The sequence below is a fragment of the Rattus norvegicus genome, chromosome 2 (assembly GCF_021556685.1).
Source record: "Rattus norvegicus strain SHRSP/BbbUtx chromosome 2, alternate assembly SHRSP_T2T, whole genome shotgun sequence".
NCBI classification, from domain to species: domain Eukaryota; kingdom Metazoa; phylum Chordata; class Mammalia; order Rodentia; family Muridae; genus Rattus; species Rattus norvegicus.
The window spans coordinates 181,324,907-181,335,955 of NC_141535.1; the positions used below are offsets into that span (position 1 = coordinate 181,324,907).

General features: G+C 43.9%; 1 long non-coding RNA gene across 2 annotated transcripts; it reads left to right on the forward strand.

Annotated features, from left to right (window-relative positions):
* Positions 1-235: 235 nt before the first annotated feature.
* On the forward strand, positions 236-10,556 carry LOC120100592 (uncharacterized). Of its 2 annotated transcripts, XR_015672279.1 has the most exons (3): positions 236-299; positions 1,058-1,172; positions 10,488-10,556. It is a non-coding gene; the product is annotated as an uncharacterized LOC120100592 (long non-coding RNA). The 2 variants fall into 2 exon arrangements; XR_015672274.1 differs by lacking the exon at positions 1,058-1,172.
* Positions 10,557-11,049: the final 493 nt, after the last annotated feature.

Genomic DNA, 11,049 nt, shown 5'->3' on the forward strand with positions numbered 1-11,049 from the left:
ATGCCCTGAAACTTCCTGTGACCCTCCTAAGAGACTGCAGGAGTACTCCTACACACACCAAATAGTTATTATCAGTGAGCCTTCTTCTGTAAGTTACATATAAAAATGACGTGACAGATAGGGAGAGAGACATTGCTGGATTCGAAGCAGCAGTGATGGTTAGATTTTGCTGCAGTACGTAGGTTCCTTTAATTTTCAAAAGTTCCTCTTTAGTAGAGGAAGTAGGAAGCAAAATGGTCCGTGTGGAACACGCCCTCCCTGACCACCAGACCTGAGCTTCTCAATTCTCTACTGTGAAGGTATGTGGGGGATGGGACACCACAACCGCACTTCCCTGTTGCTGCTAGTTGTAGCATTAAGGGAGGAGGGAGAAGATGAAGACAGAAGGGCTGGGAGCCTGGGGGCTTGGGTGGGGCAGCTCTAAAGTTTCCATTGCCTGAGGTGTGACTCCTTTAAATCTGACTCCGGCTGCTTAAGTCAGGAAGGCTTCCCACAGTCTGAGATCCCTGCACCAGCACACCTGGCCAGGCTCAGAGACCCACACCCATTCGCCTGCAGGGGAAAGGGACCGTGTGCTGACTCAGCAAGTTTCTGAGTCATTTCCTGGTCACTTAGATACCTTGACTCTCCTCCAGGATACCACCCAGCAGAATCAAATGCACTTTTCCATTCCGTCAACAAAACTCATAGTTTCCTGCCCCACAGCCAGTTCTCTTTAAGCAGTGGCTCAGAGCATCCAAGTCTACTGACCGTGCACCCAATAGCCTCAGTAAAAATTTACTGAGTATGTAATTTTCTCAAGTGCCCACTATAGTCTTTGTAAACTAACTCCCCACCCCCCACCCCCCCACCCCCCACCCCCCGTCCCCGTGTCTGTGTTTGTGGGTGTGAGTCTGTGTGTGCGCGCGCCCCCCCGCTGGAACTCTAAATCAGGCTAGCATTGAATTCACAGAAATCTGGATCAAAAATGTGCTCCACCATACCTACCTGCCCAGAGTTCACACTGAAAATTCAAACTGTTTAACTCTACACCAGTATTTGATTTTCTCTCTTCCAGTAAGCCACGCCCGCCAAACCACAAGGAGAGGCACTAATTAACCAAAAATAAAATACTTTAAGAAATGTAGCTGGAAAATAGCAAACGGTTCCAGCAACCAGAGGCTAAGAAACAGGTAATTCCTGTTAGTTGGCTTTTGCTTTGGCTCTGCATCTCGAGATGACTAAGAAACCGGATTTCTACCCAGGTGGAACAGTGAGAGCTCCGAGGCTGGCCCGCGTGCAGGAGCCGTTGTTCTGCAAGTGTCTCCTTAAGGCAGAAATAAGCATGCCTGAACAGAGACATCTATTGTTAAGTGCCTGGCTTCTCAAGCAGACACACTGCCTTACAAACCTAAAAAGGACTTTGTTTGCCTCCCCCAAAGCTTTAATCCTTGAGGGGCAATTTTGTATAATCTCAAATTTCAAAATGTTCATATCCTGGAAACCACTGGTGTTCCCTTTGGGAGGTTTTCCTCAGCAATGTCTAGGTATGCAAATATTCTGGAGTATTTTTTGGGAGAAAAATTAACTATAGTTGCTTTTCAATAAAAAAAAAACACCATTAAACACTTGGCATGTGTCTATATAATTAAAGTCAACTTAGTTGTTAAGAAAAATAAGACCCAGGCATGGAAGTGCCTGCCTATAATTTCAGCTTATGGGAGTAAAGACAGCAGGATATAGTGTTCAAAGCCAGCCTGAACATTCAGAAATCATGTTTCAGGAAAACAAAAAGGAAGAAGTGAAGAAGAGGGATGTGCACACTGATATGAAAGGGTGTGCAAAGTTGATCTCTTGGTGAGTGCATGGGTGATTGTGTATCCATTAGCCCAGCAATCCCTGTGTCTATTAAGTTTTTGGCTAATATAACAAAGATGGGTTTCACAAGGTAGTACATGCATATCGTGACACACTTACTCTCATATGTACATATCCTATACGTGGTTCTCATTCACCTCCCTGAATTGCCCTCCCCCACATCTTCCCTTCCCTCTTGCTGGTCTGTGTCCCTTTCCTACCAATTACTATTCCTTGCTTCTTTTGTGACACACATATCCTGTTGCCTTCTCTTGTTTCCTCAACCCCAATTAATGATCTTAAATTTTATTTAAAAAATCTAAACAGAACAAAGTAAAACAAGATCTAAGAATGTAAGATCCCTCAAAACCAGGGCTTCAGAGGACTTCAACCAATGACATAGCAGGAAATCCATTTTAATTAGCTGCTTTAGGATTAGCTGATTGGTTACAGAGCCTTCTTCTGCATTCACTAGAGCTCAGTTTCCCTTATCATTCTGTGTTGGTGTCTACTACTGATGCTCATCTAAGCAGCTCCCACAAATCATGGCCTCCCACCATCTCTAACCCTCAAAGGGACCACAAGAAAGTGAGTACTGGCAAGCTTCTCCTCCTGTCTAGGCTCTTCCTTGGTTTGATTTTTTTCCCCAGTATGTCTCTTAAAAAACAATAACCAAAAGAAAAATATTAAAGTCGACACACACGGGTTGGAGATTTGGCTCAGTGGTAGAGCACTTGGCTAGCAAGCGCAAGGCCCTGGGTTCGGTCCCCAGCTCCGAAAAAAAGAAAAAAAAAAAAAAAAGTCGACACACACTATACAATGTATAAACAAAACACCTTATTATAATTTATCGGAGCACTTGATCTAACAGGCAGGATGAGTAGGAGAAGGAATAGGCAGACTGAAAATCAATATTATTAGGGGAGACTTAGGAACCTTCTGGTCATTTGTTTATATCTGAAGTGTGTTATGCTTTGTTAATTGAAGAATTAGGGAAATGCCTAATATATGACCTTTGTTTTCAAAGAACTTACAATGTCTTCCTGAGGAGATATGTGTGTAACCAAATGGATCCCGAAACTGTCACATGTTCAGAGGGCATTGTGGTGTTTCCCCTTCCTAAGACAGACTGGTTGAAGATTCCAAAGAGACACTATGATAGATAGATAGATAGATAGATAGATAGATAGATAGATAGATAGATAGAAGATAGATAGATAGATAGGTAGAAGATAGATAGATAGATAGGTAGATAGATAGATAGATAGATAGATAGATAGAGTGAAGCAGGGAGATTGCTCAAACCTGAGCATTTGAAACCAGCATGTTTGACATAGATGAAGTTAACTACCAACCAGGGCATTCAGTGTGATCCAATATAGTTATCGTAGGAATTTAGAGTTCATGTCCTCATGACAGACAAGAGAAAGATGTCCTGTTTATGTCTGCGATTTGGTGTCAGGTGGAGCTTATATTAAGGTTTAGAAAATTTGGCTTTTAGTCATAAGGAGTCCAGGAAGATCTGCCCTGCCAAGAACATCAGATCATGTGGTTTATACTTTAGCCCTCCCTGCTCTCAATCCTCTGAATAAAATTATCTCACCACCTCTACCACCCTTCTCAAAAACAAAACAAAAAGTCTCTGAGCTCCGGGTCAGTTTCTTCCAGTGTTTTGGTCAACAACCTAGAAATTTTTTTTTTGGTTCTTTTTTTTTTTTGGGGGGGGGGGGGGGGAGCTGGGGACCGAACCCAGGGCCTTGCGCTTCCTAGGCAAGCGCTCTACCACTGAGCTAAATCCCCAACCCCCAGAAATTTTTATCACTGTGTGGAAATGTTCAGGACCTGAGCTTGGGTTTCAATTTGCTAGGAAATGCATGGGCTGATTGGTCATAGTCTGGATACCCTGTGAGTCTTGCTCATGTGTGTTTTTGGGGTGGAGATGGTGGTCAGCTCCAGAAAGGAAGGGCCTCTCAGTCAAGTCAACATGAACACATTATCTATTTAAAACCAAGAATGCTGTCTTTGACCTGCTGCTGCTTCTCCCCAAGGCCTGAAACACCCCTTGTTTCATCCTTTACATTTCTAATGGAGCCAGCTCCAGAAGTGCAGTCAGTGTAAAAGCATTTCATCGAGCAAGTAATTCAGTGTCTTCATGATCCTTATAAGAAAATCTGTAGGGGGCTGGGTGTAGGGCTCTGGTATCACCGGCCTCTCCCATGGAGATCTCTTGCCCCACTAGATGCTCAGGTTCGGGCGAGGGGGAGAGAGCTTGCGCAGGGAGGGGGAACAGCTTTCACCGCCCCAGCTGCCAGTCCTCCTTTCTGCAGCTGCTGCTTGGGTTGCTCAGGCCGGGCTGAGCCAGGAGGAGACTGACTAGCCAACGAGGGGTACAAGGGAGCTTCTGGTGGCGATTTCGGGAGAGGAGATCTCTTCCCCAAGCTGCGGTGTTACAGCTCTGAAGATAGAAGCGCTCGGACGATGGAACAATTCTTGCACACGTTTAATTCTGAACACGACACTTAAATACTGGTTTTTGGATGGAACAGTGTCTGACAGCAGGTACTTCCTATTGGTTTGGCCTGAGAGCTTGGGAAGACCTCATCTACATATTCGGGGGTGTGGTCCTGTTTATGACTGCTCTGTCTCGCCTATTTTACAAGACAATGTCTTTGTGGGATGGTGCAGCTGCGTGAGGCCCCGATATTCTGGGAGACTGGGAATGCATCTGCTGTCCCTTTTAGGGTCTTCCGGAGATTTGACCAATCTCGATCAGGAATCAAGGTACCGTTCACTGACCTCTGCCCCACAGCTGGGGAGATTTCCCAGTGGTTAAGAGTGCTTGCTACTTTTCCAGAGGACCTGGTTCAGTTCCTAGCACTCAGAACAGATAAACAGCTGTAACTATAGCTTCAGGGGATCTGCCCCTTAGCCTCCCCTGGCCCTTGGGCTTACACACACACACACACCTAATTAAAAATAATAAATAAAAAAATAGAAGTTCTTAATCCCAAACATGGGAGTAGAAAAACCACTGACCCTAGTCATTATGACCAATTTAATTAAAGCAAGCTTTTTTATCCATGTACCTGGGCTGCCTTCCCTAAGGTTTGAGGGGTCAGCATTAGACATGAGGAAAACAAGGTTTTTATAGCTCAGGGATAGGTGGTTTTCAAATAAGGGATTTGGTGGGCAAAGTAGGTGGGACTACAGGAGCAGAACTTAAATACAACAAATTAGTCATTAACAGCCTCGTGAAACAAAGGCATGATTCCAAGGTAGTCAATAAGAACAGGGAATCATAACCAGGTAACCATTAAACCATTTTGAAACAAAGGTAAACTTTGGGAAATTACAGACATACTGAGACTTCTCTGCAGAAATTGCTTTGAATACAAGGAAGTAAACCAACTGTAGCAAATGATGGTGGAACAGCATTCCAGGGAGGTGGGGGCAGAAAACAAACCCAGGATGATAAAGCAGAGGACCTGGAAAGCAGCAATTCCTTCAGCCACATTGAGTTTAGTAGCTTAGCCAGATCCCAAAGGGATTGTTTTATTATTTATTATTTCTATAGATTTCCTTAAGCATTCATTCTCTCTTTCAAATAAAATAAATGTCAGCCCATTTAAGAAATGTTTACAGAAATTATGTGGAAACTATTTTGACATCCACACTCAGGATCTTTGCTTCTAGAATAAGCAAGAGAAAGAGGGCTCCTCCTTCCAGGGTGGTGGGTGTAGTTAAAGCTTAAAGACTACATCATTAATCATGATAATTTTCCTTGGATCCCAAACATCTAAATTATAAGCAGCAACCTTGCACTGCAACTTGTGATGGTTTAAATATGCTTGGCCCAGGGAGTGACACTATTAGGAGGTGTGGTCTTGTTGGAGGTGTAGTCTTGTTGAAGGTGTGGTCTTGTTGGTGTCACTGTGGGGGTGGGCTTTGTTTGAGGCACTTATGCTCAGGCTCCACCCAACGTGAAATGAGAGCCTCTTTTTGGCTGCCTCCAGAAGAGAGTTGCCTTCTGGCGGCCTTTGGATCAAGATGTAGAACTCTTAGTTCCTCCAATACATGGATGCTGCCATACTTCCCACCATGATGATAATGAACTGAACCTCTGAAAGTGAAAGTCAGCCCCAATTAAATGTTTTTCTTTATAAGAATATAAAGGTCATATTGTTCCTTCATGGGGGAAAAAACCCTATCTAAGACACTTGTCAAGGAAATATACAAAATATTAGTATTGTTACAAAGTTGAAGGCACTCACCGCCAAAACCCATGAGGGGCAAAGAAAACCCTGAATGTGTATAAAGCAGATGAAGTCCTGAGTGAACATGAGCATGGTCATCTCAGGAATTCAGTGCCTCAGACCCATGGCAAGGCCTTCCCCTGGTCCTTGGGCAAACTTCAACAATGTGTGCAGAAAATGTCAACCACAGCTTCCTCCTCTCTGCAATTCACAGCCTGAGACTGCTCTCCTATAGAGACCTCCTACCCAAATTAACCAAAACTGCCTCCTGGTCACCTGTAAACAATAAACCTGCTCCCTTGATCCATATGTACAGAATAAATGTGTTATAATTCAAAGTTGCTGCTGGTGGTGTGTCTCCATCAGAGCACACAGCCCACTCAATCACAGCTTTTCTGTATGCATGCCTCTGTTCCCTGTCACCCCAGTTAGGACAATCCCAAAGCCGCACAAGTTGCAGCACTCCTGGTTCCTAAGATCAGTGAATAACTCAAGCTTAGCCATAGAATTCTGACTTCAAATCTTTCGTCGATCTCTTCACCCCCTGCCTTATGCTTCACATCTAGCCCAATGATCGAGTGGGAAACAAAAGGAAGCGCTGAAGAGACAGGGATTTCCACACTGTACCCCCATCCCACTGTCTGCTGCTGTGTAACAGACCAGCTTATAACTTAGGCATGAAACAGCTGTCCTGAGCTCACATGGTATCAGCAAATGCATTGAGACCGAGGCTGGAGGATCTATGGCTGAGATAGTTCTCTTAAGAGTTGGCAATCAATAGCCAGTAGTCCTCCCCTGTGGGTCTGTTTATCAGACAGCTCGAGAGACCTCACAGCATAGTGCTGACTTTCCTGAGTGAGTGCCGGAGACAGCAGGCCTGGAGACATTAAAGCACTGTCTCACATTAAATCTCAGAAATCATATAGCAACGGGAAGGGGCCAAAAGCTCGCCCAGATTCAAGGAGAGGAAACTGAGGTCCCACCTCTCTCTGCAGTCATTTTCATTTTCTGTTAGAGACAAGGTGTCAATTAGCCCAGACTGGCCTCCTTGTGAGGGAGGGTCACTTTAAACTCCTTATCTACATGCCTCCACCCCATGCATATGTGAGAGTGACAGAGAGAGAGAGAGAGAGAGAGAGAGAGAGAGAGAGAGACAGACAGACAGACAGACACAGAGAGAGAGAGAGAGACAGAAACAGAGAGACAAAGACAGACAGACACAGAGACAGAGACAGACAGACAGACACACACACACAGAGTGAGAGAGAGAGAGAGAGAGAGAGAGAGAGAGCATACTACACTGCAAGTTCCACCTCTTGATGGGAAAAGTGTGAAGCTTCATTGGAAGAAGAGTATGTAGAGGTGAGTAATATTGCACCATTTTAAAAACACAATCTACTATAGCTTCGCAGCATCCAATCGACCCAAACAAATGGTCTCAGCTGATTAAAGGAATTCTGTCCCTTCGGCCAGTGATTGGTTAGGGGATAGGCAACTCTAAGCCATCTGGGGCAGTGTCTCTGACAAAAATTCAAAAATTTCTGGAGGCTGAGAAGTCCAAGGTAAAAGGTGCTGACAGCTAAGTGTCCCTGAGGGGCTGTTGGCTGGGTCATAATTAGAAGCTTCCGGTTGTCTCCTTGTGTGGTGAAAGAAACAGAGGCTCAAGGCTTCTGGGAAAGAGAAGCAATTCTTACCTGCTGAACATGCATAAAGTAATGCATGTTCCTGAAGTAACCCTGCTACTAATGGCCACTTCATGATTACAAAGGTAACACAGGCCAGAGGGTGATAGGGAAATGCTTCGTGATGATGCCATCACTAAATCTAAGATCCTTAGAGTTTACCTGCCTTTTCTGGAGATATAAATAATATTTAAGTAATTTTTAAGGGGCTAGAGAGATGGTTTAGTGGTTAAGAACACTGGCTGTTCTTCCAGAAGACATGGGTTCAATTCTCAATATCCACATGGCAACTCACAATCATCTGTAACTTCACTTCCAGTGATTCAGTGCCCTCTCTGGCCCCTGAAGACACCAGACAAGCATGTGGTGCATAGATATACATGCAGGCAAAACACCCACGTGCACAAAAAAAATAAATAAAATTTATGGTTTTTAAAAGATTGATTTAATTTTAATTTATTTTTATTGGATATTTTATATATTTACATTTCAAATGTTATCCCCTTCTCCCCTCCCAACCCCCCATTCATTTATTTTATGTATGTGAGTACATGGTCACTATCTTCACACACACCAGAAGAGGGCATCAAATTCCATTACAGATGGTTGTGAGCCACCATGTGATTGCTGGGAATTGAACTCAGGACCTCTGGGAGAGCAGTCAGTGCTCTTAACTGCTGAGCCATCTTTCCAGCCCCAAAATATATGTTTTGTTTTGTTTAAAAAAATTTTTTTAAATTCAGCTCGAGACAAGTTTCTGTGATTTCCTGAAGTGGAAACTTAAGGGTTCTTTAAAAAGTTGGTTGTATCAAATGGTGTTGTGAGGAGGCAAACATGTGAAGGAGTGTTTTCCTAAAGAGGACACAGGTGAAAGGCTAAGGCTGACTCATGAAGGAACATTTTACTGAAGCAGACACAGGAGAGAGGATGTTCTGCTAAAGCAAGCATGTGAAAGGACTCATGAAGAAGGATTCTTTACTAACAACATGCATGTATTGGTCTGTCTAACATTGTATAGCTGTGTTATATTGTAGTGACGCCACAGAGAGAAACCTGTCAAAAAAATGTCTGGTGGTGTACTGCTGCAGTTTCTTGCCTCTTCTGTAGACTTGGGCTTATTGGCAGTGATGTCAGCTAAGACAAATGCACATGCTGAGGCAAGACATGTGGAGGATATGTGATGTTTGGAGGAAGTATAAAAGGACTTGACACGGACAGCAATGGAGGCTGAGCTAGGCTTGCTTATAGAGCTAGCTGTGCAATGCTTGTTGGTCTTGTGTCTTCACTGATCTTTGCTTCAATGAGAGAGGCACAGTTGAGAACTTTCCCTGGAGTTTCTGTTGACCCTGGTCTCTCCTGCTGACTTGTGCCAAGGCTGAGGACTGTCTGACTCTGCTAGGTAGTGGCACTGCTGCTGATTCATGTTTGCTATCCCAACTCTACCCAACTGGACTGCGGGTGTATCTGTGAGGTATTTGCGAGTGAATCAAGCTGCTGTTGCCTGCTAAGCTGTGAACTGAACTGCCAGTTTCCAGACAACACAGACAGGAGTTGCTCCAAAGAACCATTCATAAACAGGCCTGCTTCCCTCATATCCTTTCTGTCCACTGCCTCAGGTGGTTGATAGGCTAAAAGCAAGGTTAAAGCATTTAAGAACCATCATTAAAAATAGGTTTTGAAAAAATTAAAGTAACAACTTCCACCCACAAGTACTTCAGTAGTTCCTTCTAATGACAAGAAAATGCTGAGCAAGCCTCTCTACCCCTACCTGCCTCTAACCATCTCAGGAAGGATGAGTGCAGAAGAGACGAAACCAGAGGGTGAAAGTGTTAATGAACTAGTTTCTTTGTCCCATATCCAGAATTGAAGGACTTGGTTCTCTGGAACGTGAATAGTGCCTTTTAGACTCCAGAGTCTGTCCTGAAGGAGGTGACTGCTTAAATAGGAGAGATGGTTAGCTGTCAATTTTGACTGTATCTCCAAGCACAAGAAAAGTACAGATACAGGGGAGTGATACATACAAAAACAAGACAAAACAAAGCAAAACAAAACAGCAACAAAACCCAGTTTCCTTAGTCGGAAGATGTAAAAGGAACTAAGCCTTTTAGCTAGCTTGTATAAAAGATTCACAATCCAGGTATTAACCGACAAGCTACAAACCTAGATTGGACAGGTTTCAAAGCTACTCTAATTTGTATCCCAACCAAATGTCCCTTGCCACTTGCTGTTACTCCTGGCCAAATGCTCATGGTCCATCTGCTCTCGTGGCTGCCTCCTCCAGTCTCTGTGTTCTTTCTTTCTTTCCCCTTTCATCTATCCTGAGACCCATCACTCAGTACTCAAATCCCACCTTTCTCCCTCTGTAGCTCAATCACAGGCTCCAGTCTTTTGTTGACCAGTTAACCTGGGGAGAATGGTTTACATAGTGTACGTGGTGTACATGAGGATCTGCTAGTGGACAGCAACCATATCTGGGGAGCCAGTATTTAGCATTTAAATACAAGCAGCAGTAGACTAACCCACTACAGGCAGAGACAGTGCAAGCTTCATAGAATAGGTGATTTTGTTATTGTTATGTATTTATTTTTAAAATCACATGTATTATGTAGTTAGGTAAGTAGGTGGGTATATATGATGTATTTAGGGAAATGTTTGACTGTGCCATGGTGCAGAGGTCAGAGAACAACTTGTGAGATTTCATTCTCTCCATCCACAGGGATCAAGGAAATTGAACTTCTTGGCGGCAAGAAGCTTTTCTTGTTGAGCCATCTCACCAACCTGAGAGTCATTAAGTAAGTACTGTGTTAGCATCTTAATGCTGGAACAGATACCCTAGAAAATCAACTTAGGAGGTAAGAATTGTTTCAGATGTTTTGATGGTTTCAGTCCTTGGATTCTATGGAAAGGTAACCCAGCACAACAGAGAGCATGTGGTGGGTAGTTACTCAGCTCATGACCAGAACGGACACACAACACACACACACACACACACACACACACACACACACACGCATGCACACACACCACATATGCAAATATTTGCAAACAACATAAATAACACCCGAACTCACACACATGTACACATACACACACCATACATACCACACATACATACAGCCACACAGCCACACACCCACCCCCTAACCCCCCACCCCACAAATGAACATTTCTCCAGGAACCTTCTGTTAGAGGAGGAAATGGTCGAAGCCCTGAGGGTATCCAGAACAGGAACTTGTCTCCAGGAAAAAGATTTACAGCTGTCAGATGATCTTGCTGGA